The sequence below is a fragment of the Rattus norvegicus genome, chromosome 17 (genome assembly GCF_021556685.1).
Source record: "Rattus norvegicus strain SHRSP/BbbUtx chromosome 17, alternate assembly SHRSP_T2T, whole genome shotgun sequence".
Classification (NCBI taxonomy): domain Eukaryota; kingdom Metazoa; phylum Chordata; class Mammalia; order Rodentia; family Muridae; genus Rattus; species Rattus norvegicus.
Window position 1 is genome coordinate 18,263,082 of NC_141550.1, and position 13,679 is coordinate 18,276,760.

General features: G+C 43.3%; 1 long non-coding RNA gene across 2 annotated transcripts in view; it reads left to right on the plus strand.

Annotated features, from left to right (window-relative positions):
- The window catches only part of LOC148000048 (uncharacterized), a 92,882-nt gene that overhangs the window by 40,481 nt on the left and 38,722 nt on the right, over positions 1–13,679 (plus strand). For both annotated transcript variants that reach the window (XR_015641517.1, XR_015641518.1), the window contains one exon: positions 12,727–12,813. This is a non-coding gene — a long non-coding RNA (uncharacterized LOC148000048). The remainder of the gene's footprint in view (positions 1–12,726; positions 12,814–13,679) is intronic.

Here is a 13,679-nt window from a genome sequence, read left to right on the forward strand (position 1 = left end):
GCTGGGCCAAGTTTGCATCTGTGTCTTCAGCACAGGGATGCTGAGGCGCGTGGATCCTGGAGGCCGCTGGTCAGCCAGTCTAGCTGAAATGATGAGTTTCAGATGCAGCGAGAGGCTCTGTCTCAAAAATGAGGTGGAGAGTGAGAGGAAGATATTCAGTGTCAATCTGTGCCACACACATACACACATACACCACACACATACACACACACCATACATATACACACATACACCACACACATACATACATACACATGTACAGTCCACGCACATCTACCACACATACATACAGCACTCACACATACCACACACACATACATACAGCCCACATGCATATACCACACATACACACAGCACACACACATATACCACATACACACATACCACACATATACACATATAGCGCACACATATAACACACACACAATCACACTTACCACACACACATACAGCACACACATATATACTACACACATACATACAGCCCACACACATATACCACACATACACACAGCACACACACATATACCACGTACACACATACCACACATATACACATATAGCGCACACACATATAACACACACACAATCACACATACCACATACACACATATACCACACACACACATGCATACACACCACACGCATACTATACACCACACATACACATGCACATACACATATACACACATACATACATAAACACATACACAAATACACACCATACCACACACACATACACATCACACACATACCATACACACAGACATACACACATACTCACATATACACATATACCACACACATACACACACCACACACATACATACACACATACAAACACATACATATATACAAACACATACACACATACAAACACATCCTATACATACATACATACATTTACATACACACATACACACACACACGCATGAGAAAGGGGGAGGGAGAGGGAGAGGGAGAGAACCTGTTACAAGTCATATACAAGACAGAGGTGCTGAAATGTGTGGACATGAAGTCATCCTTGAACAGATTCTCATGCTGTTGACTTTATGCTGCTCCTGGCAGGTTTGTAGCAGAACTTACCTTTCTTTCTATTATGCTTTCCTCAGAATCACAGATGTTTGCAGATGGATGGAATGGATTTTAAAAATCTTATTTGAAAAGCAAGATATTTGACATTGAACCATTCTTTAGCAATCCAGGTCACGTAAGCAGTGAGGGACAAGAGGTAATTAGGAAGGGCAGTCAGAGCTTGGATGAATGGGTTGTGAGGGTCTCAGCTTCCCTGCCCTTCAAGAACACAGTGGGTGACTCAGATTTCTGGCCTTCCAAGTTCTAATGTGCTTTTTTTTTTCCAATACATTTTTTTAGGTTTGATCTGGTTGTGGAATGTTGGACTTTTCTCAAACTCATGGCAATCCTCCTGCCTCAGCTTCTCAAGTGCTACATTTGTCCGGTTCCCATAACTCACCTGTATTATCTATTACTTTAATGCACAGTGCTTAAAATGTTCACGTGGCATGTTTGAAGCGGTTGAGTCGTGGTTAGTATAATTAGGTTTACCCATTTGATTGTTTCTGTTTTTGATGATGTGTTTTCCTAAAGATGCTTGCGAAGGAGTTTGTAGATTAGGATAGCTTCTTGGCATGTCTGTGAGGGATTACCTAGGTGAGTTGACTCTGTGGAGAAAGGGAGGGAAGCTACGTGTGTACTGGGTTGCAGTATAGTACAAACCATTGTCTTCTCAGAGGGAGGTGGCAGGGCTCTGACTGTGTTGGTGACAGTAGACACAGTAGGGTGAAGGGGTGGAGAATATTTAAGACTGATCCATCAAGATTGCCTAAAGATGGGATACGGATGCAGAAGAAAGGGTTTGATTCCAAAGGTTTTACCCAAGGGGGTAATGTGTAAATAATTCTAAAAGTTCTTGTCTAAGAACCTGGCAAGTCTGTAACTTAGAAGAGAATTAAAGATTGACTTGCCACTGCTGATCGAGTTTGAAACGTTTCCTGAGACAGCCTAGATCCAGGGAATACGTGTCCTCTGTACCTATCTTCTCAGGCTTCCCTGTCTGAGGTATCTTCATAACACTGAGAGATGAGAGACACTTAGCTGTCCATGCTGTTATGATGTCAATAAAAGCCACAGAGGGAAGTCACTGGATTTTTACTTCTCTTTGACCAAATATCTGAGGAGAAGCAACTTAAGGGAGAAAGGATTTCTTTTTGGCTTTCGGTTTTAGGGAACACAGCCCAACCATGGTCAGGAAGAATAGATAGCATCCTCAAGTGTGTGTCGTAGCTAGTCACACTGAGTCAACAGTCAAGAAACAGAGCAGACAGAAAGTGGGGCAGGGCTAGGGGTTCCCTTCCTCTAGCAAGACTCCACCTTCTAAATGTCCTAAAGCCTTTTCAAAACACCCCAGGAGCTGGGGAGAAAGTACTCAAATTAATGAGCCCAAGGGGAACATTTTATATTCAAAACACAACAGTAATACACTAGCCATGGCCAACTTCAGCCAACCAACCTTCCAGCACCTTTAAGGAGCCCTGTACTGAAAGGACCGACTGTTATACCTAGAAGCATCATTTAAATAATACATTAGCATACATCTACGGGCACAAATTAGAGCGTGACCTGCTGCTTCTTCGGGGAAACCGAAGACAGCAGAAGCCTATCGTGTGCTCTGAATAGATTTTTACAGACTCTTTTTTTAAAGGTCCACCTGTTAGGATACAGAGAAGCACCGACAACCTGCCAGCTTACCAAATGTGACCAAGCTCTGAATGCTTCAGCCTCCACGTAATTATATCCTTTTTATTTATTGATAAACACCATATGCCTGTCACGTCGGAGATCAGAAAAAACGCCAAGCAGTTACTCAGTACACTCCACTGCACACAGCTACCCCCACCGGGTTCTCCTTTTACAGTCTCGTTACGAGTCACTCCTGAGGACCTTGTACTCCACGGGGTCACCCTAGGCGCTTAACAGAAATGTCATGTCTTTGATAACTGGACACCCCCACCCCCAGTGATGTCACTTAAAACTGCTTCCTCTCAGCTAAATAGATGGAGTGTGTCGTGATTCGGAACATTTTTTTTTCCAGAAGGAAAGAAACAGTACTGCAATGAGTTCAGAAATACATCAATTGGCATTGAAACATCTCACCCATTTCTGATTCCTCTGTGTGTGTGAGCGTGTGTGTGCGTGTGTGCGTTTGTGTGTGTGTGTGCGTGTGTGTGTGTGCGCCTACACTAAATTTAAGGTTGATTTGCATCTTCTGAGGCTACATAAGTTAGGGAGGTGGAAGTCCTATTTAGTGTCACAGATGGCAGGGTGAAGCTATTTGGGGACCGAAAAGAAAATATACGGCAGCATTTCTATTCTTTTTTTTTTTTTAAGGAAAGAATTTTTATTTTTTTTAAAGTAGAGTCATGGGGACACGTAGGACAATGGTACTGACAGTGACCATATGAAAAACAACAACAATAATAATGAGAGCAAACATAATTGATTATCTGTCCCCATACAGTGACCCCAGCCCTCTCCCTGTGCCACATCTCAGTCCTCCTAGAACTGTAAAAGCTGGACGTTGTCATCACTATTAAAGTGGCAGAACTGAGACTCAACCCAGTCTAATTCCAGAACTTTAGCACCTACGGGGATAGCAAACAACACAGAACAGCAGTGATAGAACAGCGCTTTGCCCAGCCTAAGAGAAAGGCCAAGGGCTGAGTGTAGGACCAGAGAGGAACCTTAACAGAGAAGAAGAAACGGATGGAGGCTTCCAGGGGACATTAGCTCGGGGCGTGCACCTTGGGTGGGCATCTCTTTCTGATATGGGAACATGATCCACGGACTTGGATTTGCAGGAAGAGAAGCTTGGGACGAGGCTGTTTACTATGTTTACTAAAGTCGGGAGTGCTGAAGGCTTGGCTAGTGTGTGGAAGAGACTGGGGGGGGGCAACAAAACAAGTTTGCCCAATATTCCAGAACACCAAAGGGGAAGGATCACTTCTTTTTACATCATTGTTATCTGGTAACATCGTTGATGGTGTCGTTGATAATGTTACCAAATGTAAATACTGGGATGATCTTCATAAACCTGTGTGGTGGCGGTGCTGGTGGTGGAGAGGGAGGTGGGGAACCTAAGAGAGAAAAATCTCCAGACCTGTGGTACATACAGAAGCAAAGTCCCCATTTTCATTGCCTACAGCATTAGAAAAACCCAAGCCTGTTAATAAACACAAAACCCTGCTCGTGGGTAGAGAAAGCAGGAGAGACTTGGCAGAGACGACGTGGAAAAGGCAGCACAGAGGTAATTCCACTCCTGAGATATAATAAATGCCCCGTGTGTGTGTGTGTGTGTGTGTGTGTGTGTGTGTGTGTGTGTGTGTGAATGAGTAGGAACCACTGTTAAAATAGCTACAGAACTCATGATGAAATGAATGTGAAGATTAGTCATCGGATGAAACAAGCAGTATGTGGACACCAGGCACAGAGGGCACTGGGAAATGGCTACATGGGGATTTAAAATTACTCGGGAGGATGAGGCTGTCAGTGGGAGGACATTTGCCTGGTTGGGGGACAAGGTTCGGGGTTTGACCCTCAGAACCCACAAAAGGAAATAGTTATTAAAGAAACAGTAACAACAGCAACACCGTCAATAACATTAGCAGCAATAACAAGAAACAAGGACCGTATTGAGAAGTGCGAGATGGTAATTTAAGAGACGAGCTTTCAAAATGATCCAATATTTAAAAAGGACTTTAAGTGTAGAGATTTTTATATGGATGGAGTGGGAAAAAATGGGCCGTAAGATAGAACTGAGAAACTCACCTGGAGAGAGTAAGGTGGGAATTATACTCAGAGAAGCACCTGAAAACTGAGGAAGAAGGCCCAGTATACATCCAGACCAAATGTATTTCCCGACAAAATACATCTCAAGAGAAGCTATATTTGAAGACACAATGAGTGAACATTTTCCAAATTCAAGAAAGAGATTCAGGTGCACGTCAACTTGTGAACAGAACACAAAGCAAATCGGCTAAACACACGGAGGGATGCCGAAGCATGCTACAAAGCCAGAGCCTTTGAAGAACAGAAAAAAAAAGATGTGTATAATTCAGTCTTTCCCCTTTTAATTTTGTCGGAGACCTTATCTTTAGTAGTGCTTCTTCCTAACAGAGAAAGGCACTGGACTCTCTCAGTAGGATGTGGACAACATTGGTGAAATTTGTGAGACAGCTCCAGTCAGTTTCCAGAGGATGAAGATTTGCATTTAGAGTGTTTCTTGGGAAGGCTATGGGTGTTTTCCATACGCTTGCACGCGGGTGAATAGGTTCGCAGGTGCGGGGGCGCGCGGGTCCGTGAGTCCTCGGGTGTGCGGGTCCGCAAGTCCTCGGGTCCGCGGGTGCACGGGTGCATACGTGCGTGCATATGCATGTGCATGTGCGTCTGTGTGCATGTGCGTCTGTGTGCATGTGCGTCTGTGTCTGTGTGTATTGCAGGAAGTGTAGACTCTTCCTTTTATAAGTCCAGGAGAAGATGGGAGATCCTGACACTATGCCTTAGAATTCAGGGCAACCTAGGACTTGGGTTTTTGCATCAGGCCCCACCTAATTAATCTCTTGTAGGGACAGGGCAAGCCTAGAGCAAGGAGTGGTATTTGGATGCATTCTACATTTGGCTTGGGAAACAGATATTATTTCCTAGGGGTGGAAGAGACACTGAAAATTCTTGAACTGGAGCCATATTTGAAGGGAACTTGCCCAAGGCAGAGGAACCCATGTGAGGGGAACCCAGCAGTGAAGGGTTTGCCGGTTAAGCCGCTCTCGGTGGCAGGTGTGGGCAGGTTTCAGGACTTAATCTGTGTATTGCCTCTGTCCAAACAACCATGTGGAGTCTCACTCCACATGTGACAACCCCAAATTGTTCCCAAGTCAGATAAGCAGCACTATGCACCAAGAATCCTAGAAAGCCATGGCCAGACCAGGATTTTCTCATTTCTCAGAAAATCAGCACTAGTCCTCCTCCCTCCATTCCAACGATCCGTGAATTTGCTTAGTGGAAAAGCGGTGTATTGGGAGGTAGGGGACAGGACAATAGTGACATTTTAGCCTCATTTCCCTTCTTCCAGTTTCTAGTGTGAAGGAGACCATAGTTGGAGGAGTTTAAATAAGTTTCCTGAGGTTTACCAGGGCAAGGAAGTGAAGGCAGTCCCATTGACTGAAGTGAGAACATAATAGTTCTTTAATTAAAAATAATCAAAACTGTTTCCAACATTATACTAGAAGGCTTATTCAGTACAGTAACAAAAGGAAACAAATGGCATGAAAATTAGAAACTAATTTTCTAACTAGGGCATGCTACACACCTGCGCTCCCAGCATACTGTAGGAGGAAGCTGAAGTGTCAGAGGTTCAAGGTTATCCAATTACATAGAGAGCTTGAGTCAGCCTGGGGTACACGAAACACTGCCTCTAAGTGTGCAGATTAGGAAGATATCTTATCACTGTCCATTTAAAGATTTATTTTATGTGTATCAGTGTTTTGCTTGCATTTATGCATATACACGTCCTGGGTGTAGTGCTGTTGGGGATCAGAAGAGGGCGCTGGATCTCCCTGAACTAGAATTACAGGTGGTTGTAAGCCATCCGATGTGTGTGCTGGGAGCCATTCCCAGGTCTTCTGCACGGACAGCAAGTGCTCTTACCCACTGAGGCATCTTTCCAACCTCATGATTTTCTATTTGAAAATGTGAAAGAATTGAACAAAAATCTCCCAGAGCTAGTGAGAAAATTGTATCAACGCTGTACACTGTTGATATACATAACATCGTCGTTTCATATATAGAATTAAAAGTACAATAAAAACACAACATTATTTATCCTAATTTCCCCCTAAAATGGGACATGCAGGTATATGTATATGTGTATATGCATGTATGTATATATGTATGTATGTATCATTACGAATGTAATCAATATAATACATTAAGAATGTATGGAATCCAAGACTTTGTGCAGCCAGGTGAGCAATCTACTGAACCCAAGCCCTGGGCTTTACTCTATAAAGACAGTTTTAGGTTCACAGGAAAAACAAACAAATGCGCAAAGGCATATCCATACATTACGAATGTAAATATATATATATGTATATATATATATATATATATATATATATATATGGAAAGCTAAAACTCTGACAAGAGGCATCTGAGAACTAAATTCATAGAGAAATACCCTATCTTCTTGGATAAGAAGACTGTATTTTCAAGATGGTAATTCTTCCAAACTTCATCTATGGAGTCAACGGGATTGCAGTAAGAATCCCGGTGAATTACTTGAATACCTACAATCTGATTCTAAAATGGAGACGGACAAGCAGACAGGGTAAACCAACTTAAGAACAGTGGACAAAGCTAGAAGCCTGACCCTACCTGATCTGGACATTTACTGTGAAATGGACACAGTTAAGGTACCGTGGGGTGGGTGAAGGCAGATAGACCAATCGGCTGGAAGAAACACCCTAGGAGTAGACCCACCTATTACAGGGAAATCCACACTGAGACGGGAAAAGCCAGCATGCAGAGACTGACAGGCCACACGCTGGCATTGGTGTGGGACGAGAGATGGCCCCCTTCACCTCCCGCTGCTGGGAGTATAGAACGCTATGGCCGCTTCCTGACAAAACAGAAGGCGCTCTTGCTACATAGCCTGGTAATTTTGCTCCTTGGCATTTCTTCAGAAAATCCAAACATGACTGTGGATGTTTATATGCATCCTCCTCTGTAGTCTTCAAGACTTGGGAGCAACTGAAGTGCCCTTCAGTAGAGGAGTAGCTGGGCTATGATACGTGGCCCAGCTATGCCATTTCTGGGCCTCTCAAAGGACTCTCTGTCCTGTCACAGAGATTATCTGCTCATCTGTGTTTACTGCTGCTCTATTCACAGCAGTCGGGAAACGGAGCCAACCTAGAGGCTTGCTAATAGATGAATAGAAAAGGACAATGTAATACACAGTGACAAGGTAGCCAGCCACTACCCAGCATGCACAAATGGAATCATACAATGTACATGAAAAGACATGGAACGAGAACATGCCATACTGAGACAGCCGAGGCCCAGAAAGGCAAATTCCACATGCTCTCTCTAATGTTCGTATGTGTATCTGTGTGGGAGGGAGTAAGACGGCTGTAAACCAGAAAGAGGCCCATGAGGGGAAGAAACTGCTCTCTGCAGAAAATTACCCTATAATTAAATCTCAATAAACATTATCCCTGCTATATTTAAAACCTAGAAACTCGCAATTAATTGGATTAACATCTGACCGTGTATGAGGTAGTTTAAATTCCTGGTTATTTCTGTTAAGAACTGCTGTTCCAACTGGCTTCCAGATATATCGCCTCTACTCATCGGTACTGTAACTGCAAATAATGTGCTGTTCCGTTTCGCGACCTTGTACACGGTTAATCATTGCCGTTGAGTTTCACCTTGATGGTGCCCGTGATGCCTTGCATCTACCATTAGGGCTCATTATATGTATTTACATTCCCTAGTAAAAAAATTATATATGAAAGAAGCTACGATCTGGACAAACGATGAAACAACACTGAGCATTATGAAGGAAGCACTCTGAAAATGACACACTTGGCGACAGTTCCCTATACCATTCTCGAGAAGGAGAAGGCTTTCAAAGGAAACACTACAGATCAGAGTTCTCAGGAATAGATAGGAGGACAGGATAAATAGGTAGAACGTAGGATAGTAAAACTACTACACGCGAAGCTGCATGTTTTCCTTACCTACAAAGCACGTAACACCAGGGGTGAACCCAGATGTTCACTACAGACTATGGCACTGCAGATACATCAGCTGTTACAACTGTACCTCTGTGGTGAGGGATTTCAGTATCGGAGAAGCTAGGCCTGCCGCAGAGGCAGGGGGTACCCAGGAATCTTTGCACCGTTGTTTGGTTTTTCTGTGAACCTAAAACTGTCCTTATAAAGCCCAGGGCTTGGGTCGTAGTTCAGTAGGTTGCTCACCCAGCATGCACAAAGCCTGTATCTGTCTCTACAAACATGGACTGTAGGGTCACATGTCTATAATCCCAGCCCCCGAGAAGTGGAGGAAGGAAAACAGAAGTTCAATGGCATCTTGAGCTAAGTAAGTATTAGGCTAGTGTGGAATCTGGAAGACCCTGTCTCAATAGAACAAAAGAAAATAAAACAAAAGAAAATAGAACAAAAGGGTGTGTGTGTGTGTGTGTGTGTGTGTGTGTGTGTGTGTGTGTGTGTTTAAGGTGCCACATACTTTATTAGTTGAGACTTGTATGAAAGGTCTTATATATTCACAGGTAAGAAAAGGAAAAAGCAAACCAGCTCTCTAGAGTAACTCTGGGTGACCAAGAACTCAAGGAACAGCTTCTGCATACACCGTCCTGCCCTTTTAATGTGTTCTGTCAGCCTCTAGGACACTTTGGAACTGGTCTCTCTAAAGATATGACAGTTAGACTCCTAGGACACTTTAATCAGCAAACCTGGAAGTTACAGAACAGCACAAACCATGCAATGGCATCCTAAACTAAACTCAAAGGAAATCTTAACCTACCTAAATTCTTCGAAGACTAGCGCTGAAATGAAGGCACACTTGGGCCTCGGATGAAAACAAGGAGGGACGTTTACTCAGTGATCCAATGGCTACTAAAGGATGTGTGTAAGAAAGAGGGAAGCCGGGTGGGTGTGATTGGGAAAGGGATTCAAGAAGAGGCAGGGGGCAAAGGAATTGACAGGATGTTGGTGGTTCTACGTGAGCACTGATTCTCAGGGGATTCCTCCGAAGTGATATGAAAGCGCCATACTCCATGATAATGTGCAGAGAAAAAGGACAATGGAGGCAGGATGCCTGTCGCTAATTCACTTAGAGCTCCATTGTAACGATAGTGCTAGCTGAGTTTGCATCCTGAGGACAGCACAGAGGACCTCATCTCCCATCCCAGTTACCGGATGCTGCCTTGCTATGTCATCCAAAAACTTGGGAGCTGGGTGTGGCAGTACCTGCCCGTGATCCCAGCCATGGGAATTAGAGGCAGGAGAGTTGCAAATTCAAGGCCAGCCTGGCTTATAGAGTGACTCTGTTTCAGAAAACAAAACTAGGGACTGGAGAGATGGGTCGGCCATGAAGAAAGACACACTTACCACTCTTTGAGAGGATCTGGCTTTAGTTCTTAGCACCCACTAGGTAGGTGACGACTGTGTGGGACTCCTGTTCCAGGGGATCTGACATTTTCTTCTGGCCTCCTCAAGACTGCCTGCTTATGAAACACAGATACAGGCAAAACATCCCCATCCATGTAAAAATAAATACATCTGTTTTTTAAGATGAAGAAAACCTGGGAGACTCAGTTTTTCACTAAGCAAAAGCGTGTGTATTTTCTTTTTTTTTTTTTTTTTTTTTTTTTCCGGAGCTGGGGACCGAACCCAGGGCCTTGTGCTTCCTAGACAAGCGCTCTACCACTGAGCTAAATCCCCAGCCCCACGTGTGTATTTTCAAAGGCATCAGATACTTCCTTTGCTGAGGTTGGTTCAAAAACTCCAATACATTCAAACAATCGCATGTCACCAGATAACCAGGCTCAACATTGGCTAATGTACGGGGTTGTTTTGAGGCCTTTTCCATCGCTCAGGCATATCTGGGGCCCACTTTAATGATCTGTTCCACAGGACGAAAGCCAATTTTCCCTTACAAGCTGATCATAATACAGTCAGCATAGTCCTGGTCACATACAAGCAGCCATGGTTTCCTCTTACCACAGCCACCAAGTAGTAAAATCCAACAGGAAAGTGTGCACCACAAGGAATCTAATTGGAGACCATGCTGATGGAATTCTTTCCAGTGCATTAAATTAGCCAGGATTCCATGGCTTATTAACAGATGCAGGTGTTTTGTTTTGTTTGTTTGTTTTAATTCCCTCAGCTCTGAAACCGAGATAGCAATGGGACACCGACATTAATAAAACAAGATGGTATTTGGACACTTAGAGCTGAACAAAAGCAATTGGACCCGGGAGTGTGTTACTTATTCATGGCATCTCTTTGTCAAGTTACCTACCCTCTGAGGAGGCCTGAGATGCTCTCTGCACTGGTGGGGAGGCTTCTAGTGTTTTGTGGTTCAGGTCCATGGTAAGAAGGGGTTGAGTGGATCATTTTATTCCAAAGCTTTCTTGTCAGGGAGTGTTTGCTATTCTGTTTTCTTGAAGGCATTTTGGAATCCAGTTAATGGTGAGTGGGAGATCTCAGCTCAGGGATTTTATAAAGTGATAGAACCAGGAGGTGCTGACAAAATCCAATCAGAGTGAAACAGAGTCTGAAGGGTTTTAACTGTCTCAGAAAGAGAGACCCAAGGAGCTGGCTGAGGGCGACCTGATGCCTTGTGTATATAAGAAGTGATCCAAGGAAGGTATTTGAGAACAGAGTTTGGGACAGAGCCTCCCTGCCAGGGAACCTAAGGACCAGGATGACCTAAATGCCTTTGTTCATCTCCTGTTTCCACTGATGTCCCCAACCACCATGGCCATTCTCATGTTACCTTGATTCACGACATTTAACGAAGAATAACCTACAGTCAGTGAAGGAGGGGCTATTGGACTAACAGGCTGAGCTTGTAAGTTTTCAAAGACTCACTCTGCAATGTCCTAGCTTGTCCCAAGTCACCAGGACCCCATTTCTGGGTGTCACAGGATAAAATGGAGTTGTTTTTTTGTTTGTTTTTTTTTTGTTTTTGTTTTTGTTCTGTCTATTTAGATCTGAACTTTCAGTAGTGCTGGATGCAGTAGTGAATAAAAGGTATTTATTAATCTCATAGGAAACATGCTTTTTTGCTGGATTTAAATTATTGAAATACATTCAACTATATATGCATGAGAACAGGTAGCTATCCTGATAGCCATTCCCTAATTCCAATATATCCCAGTCTAAGCACTTTATCTCCTTTCTATTATTTGTCTAATATAGATTAACAAACTCTACAAGATTGAAATGATCAATGATTCGATGTTTACCCGTCCTTGATTTGTCTGGATTTTTCTAGCCCATCTGGGCTGGACTTGCTTTGTCTTGGATGAGTTTTCTCAGTCAGCTTCCCTCAACTTGAAAGTTGGCCTTTGGCTGGCTCGTGTAGGCTAGCTTAAACTCTGTTATAGTCTCTCTTCCTCCTGCAAGCAGCTTGGGCCCATTCCTAAAGCACATGGGGGCAATGAGAAAGAGCACAACTCATTTTACAAGAGCAGGCCCTGGTTCACAGGTCCTTTGCAAACCTCTTACATTGAGTTGCTCAAAGTGCAGAGTCAGAATGAAATGGAACCATAAATTATAGGGCCACAGGCTTAGCTACTGGAAGACCTTTAATTGATGCCATTTGTACAAGAACTCTGCACACCACCCTGGTCAAGTTACTATTATCTTCTGACACGACGATTCCATTAGCCTTCATTATAACTGCTTCCCTACTTCTACTCTTGACCTCCATAGTAAATCGCTTCATTCCCAGAATCCTATCTGTTGAAATTTTCAATCAGATCATGTCAACCCATAATCCTTCTGTGGTTCCCCATTGCATTCAGAGCTAAACCAAAGTTTCTTACCTTGCCTTCCTGCCCCCATCTGCAGACACTCTCTGCACTGCCCCTGCACTGAACCACTCTATTCTTTTTTGTCTTTTTAGCATCAAGAAGTCTCATCTTTGGTGCTCTTTCTGGAGGGCGTTCTGTGCTCCAGATGTTTAGATCATGGACTCCTCCTCATCTTTCAGGTCAGACACCTATTGTCTCTTAAATTCTTGATCTTGTAGTTTTGTAGCAATTTTGTATCTGAAATTTTATTTTATTTATTATTATTATTATTTATCTGCATTTCCCTTTTCTGACTAAAATGTGAGCTCCATGGGAATAGGAGCCTTGTATATCAGTCAACTTTTCATCACCATAACAATATACCCGTGATAACAACTTACAAAGAAAAATGAATTGCTTTGGGCCACAGTTTTGAGCCATGGCCAGTTGGCTCGAGTACTTTTATGCCTGTGGCAAGTCTGGGTAAAATAGCAAAAACATGACGCCAGGCTGAAATGCTCACTTTACGGTCAAAAAGCGAAAGGAACAGTTAAGGCGAAATTGAGGTCTGATGGTTTCCTTCAAGGGTACACTTCAATGACTTGAAGACCTTCTACCAAGCCACTTCTTCTTAAAGTGTCACCACCTCCAATGCTGCCACCACAGAGACCCTGCTGTTAGCACATGGACTTATTTGAAACTTGCAAGACTCAAAGGATAATACAGTCTTTGTGGTTTCTTCTTCCCTCACCAATATTGACACTAAGAGACACACTGAAAATTATAATTATTTACTCAGTAATAAGTGATTTAAAATCCAAGCCTATGGCCCCATCATATAAAACACATACATCCTACTTCACTAACGTGTGCTACAAACATGGCCACACTCCCTCAGTACTCAATATAGTAAGACCCTAGAGGCCTGCTGCCCTGCCCTTGTCATTCATTTCAAGCCTTTTCTAGCTGGAAGTTCTAGCCAGTCACTTCCCTTTTCAGTAGACCCAGTTCTTAGTTCTTTCTCCTTTGCCCATTGTGACTAGACTCTCCATAGACATCCCATTTT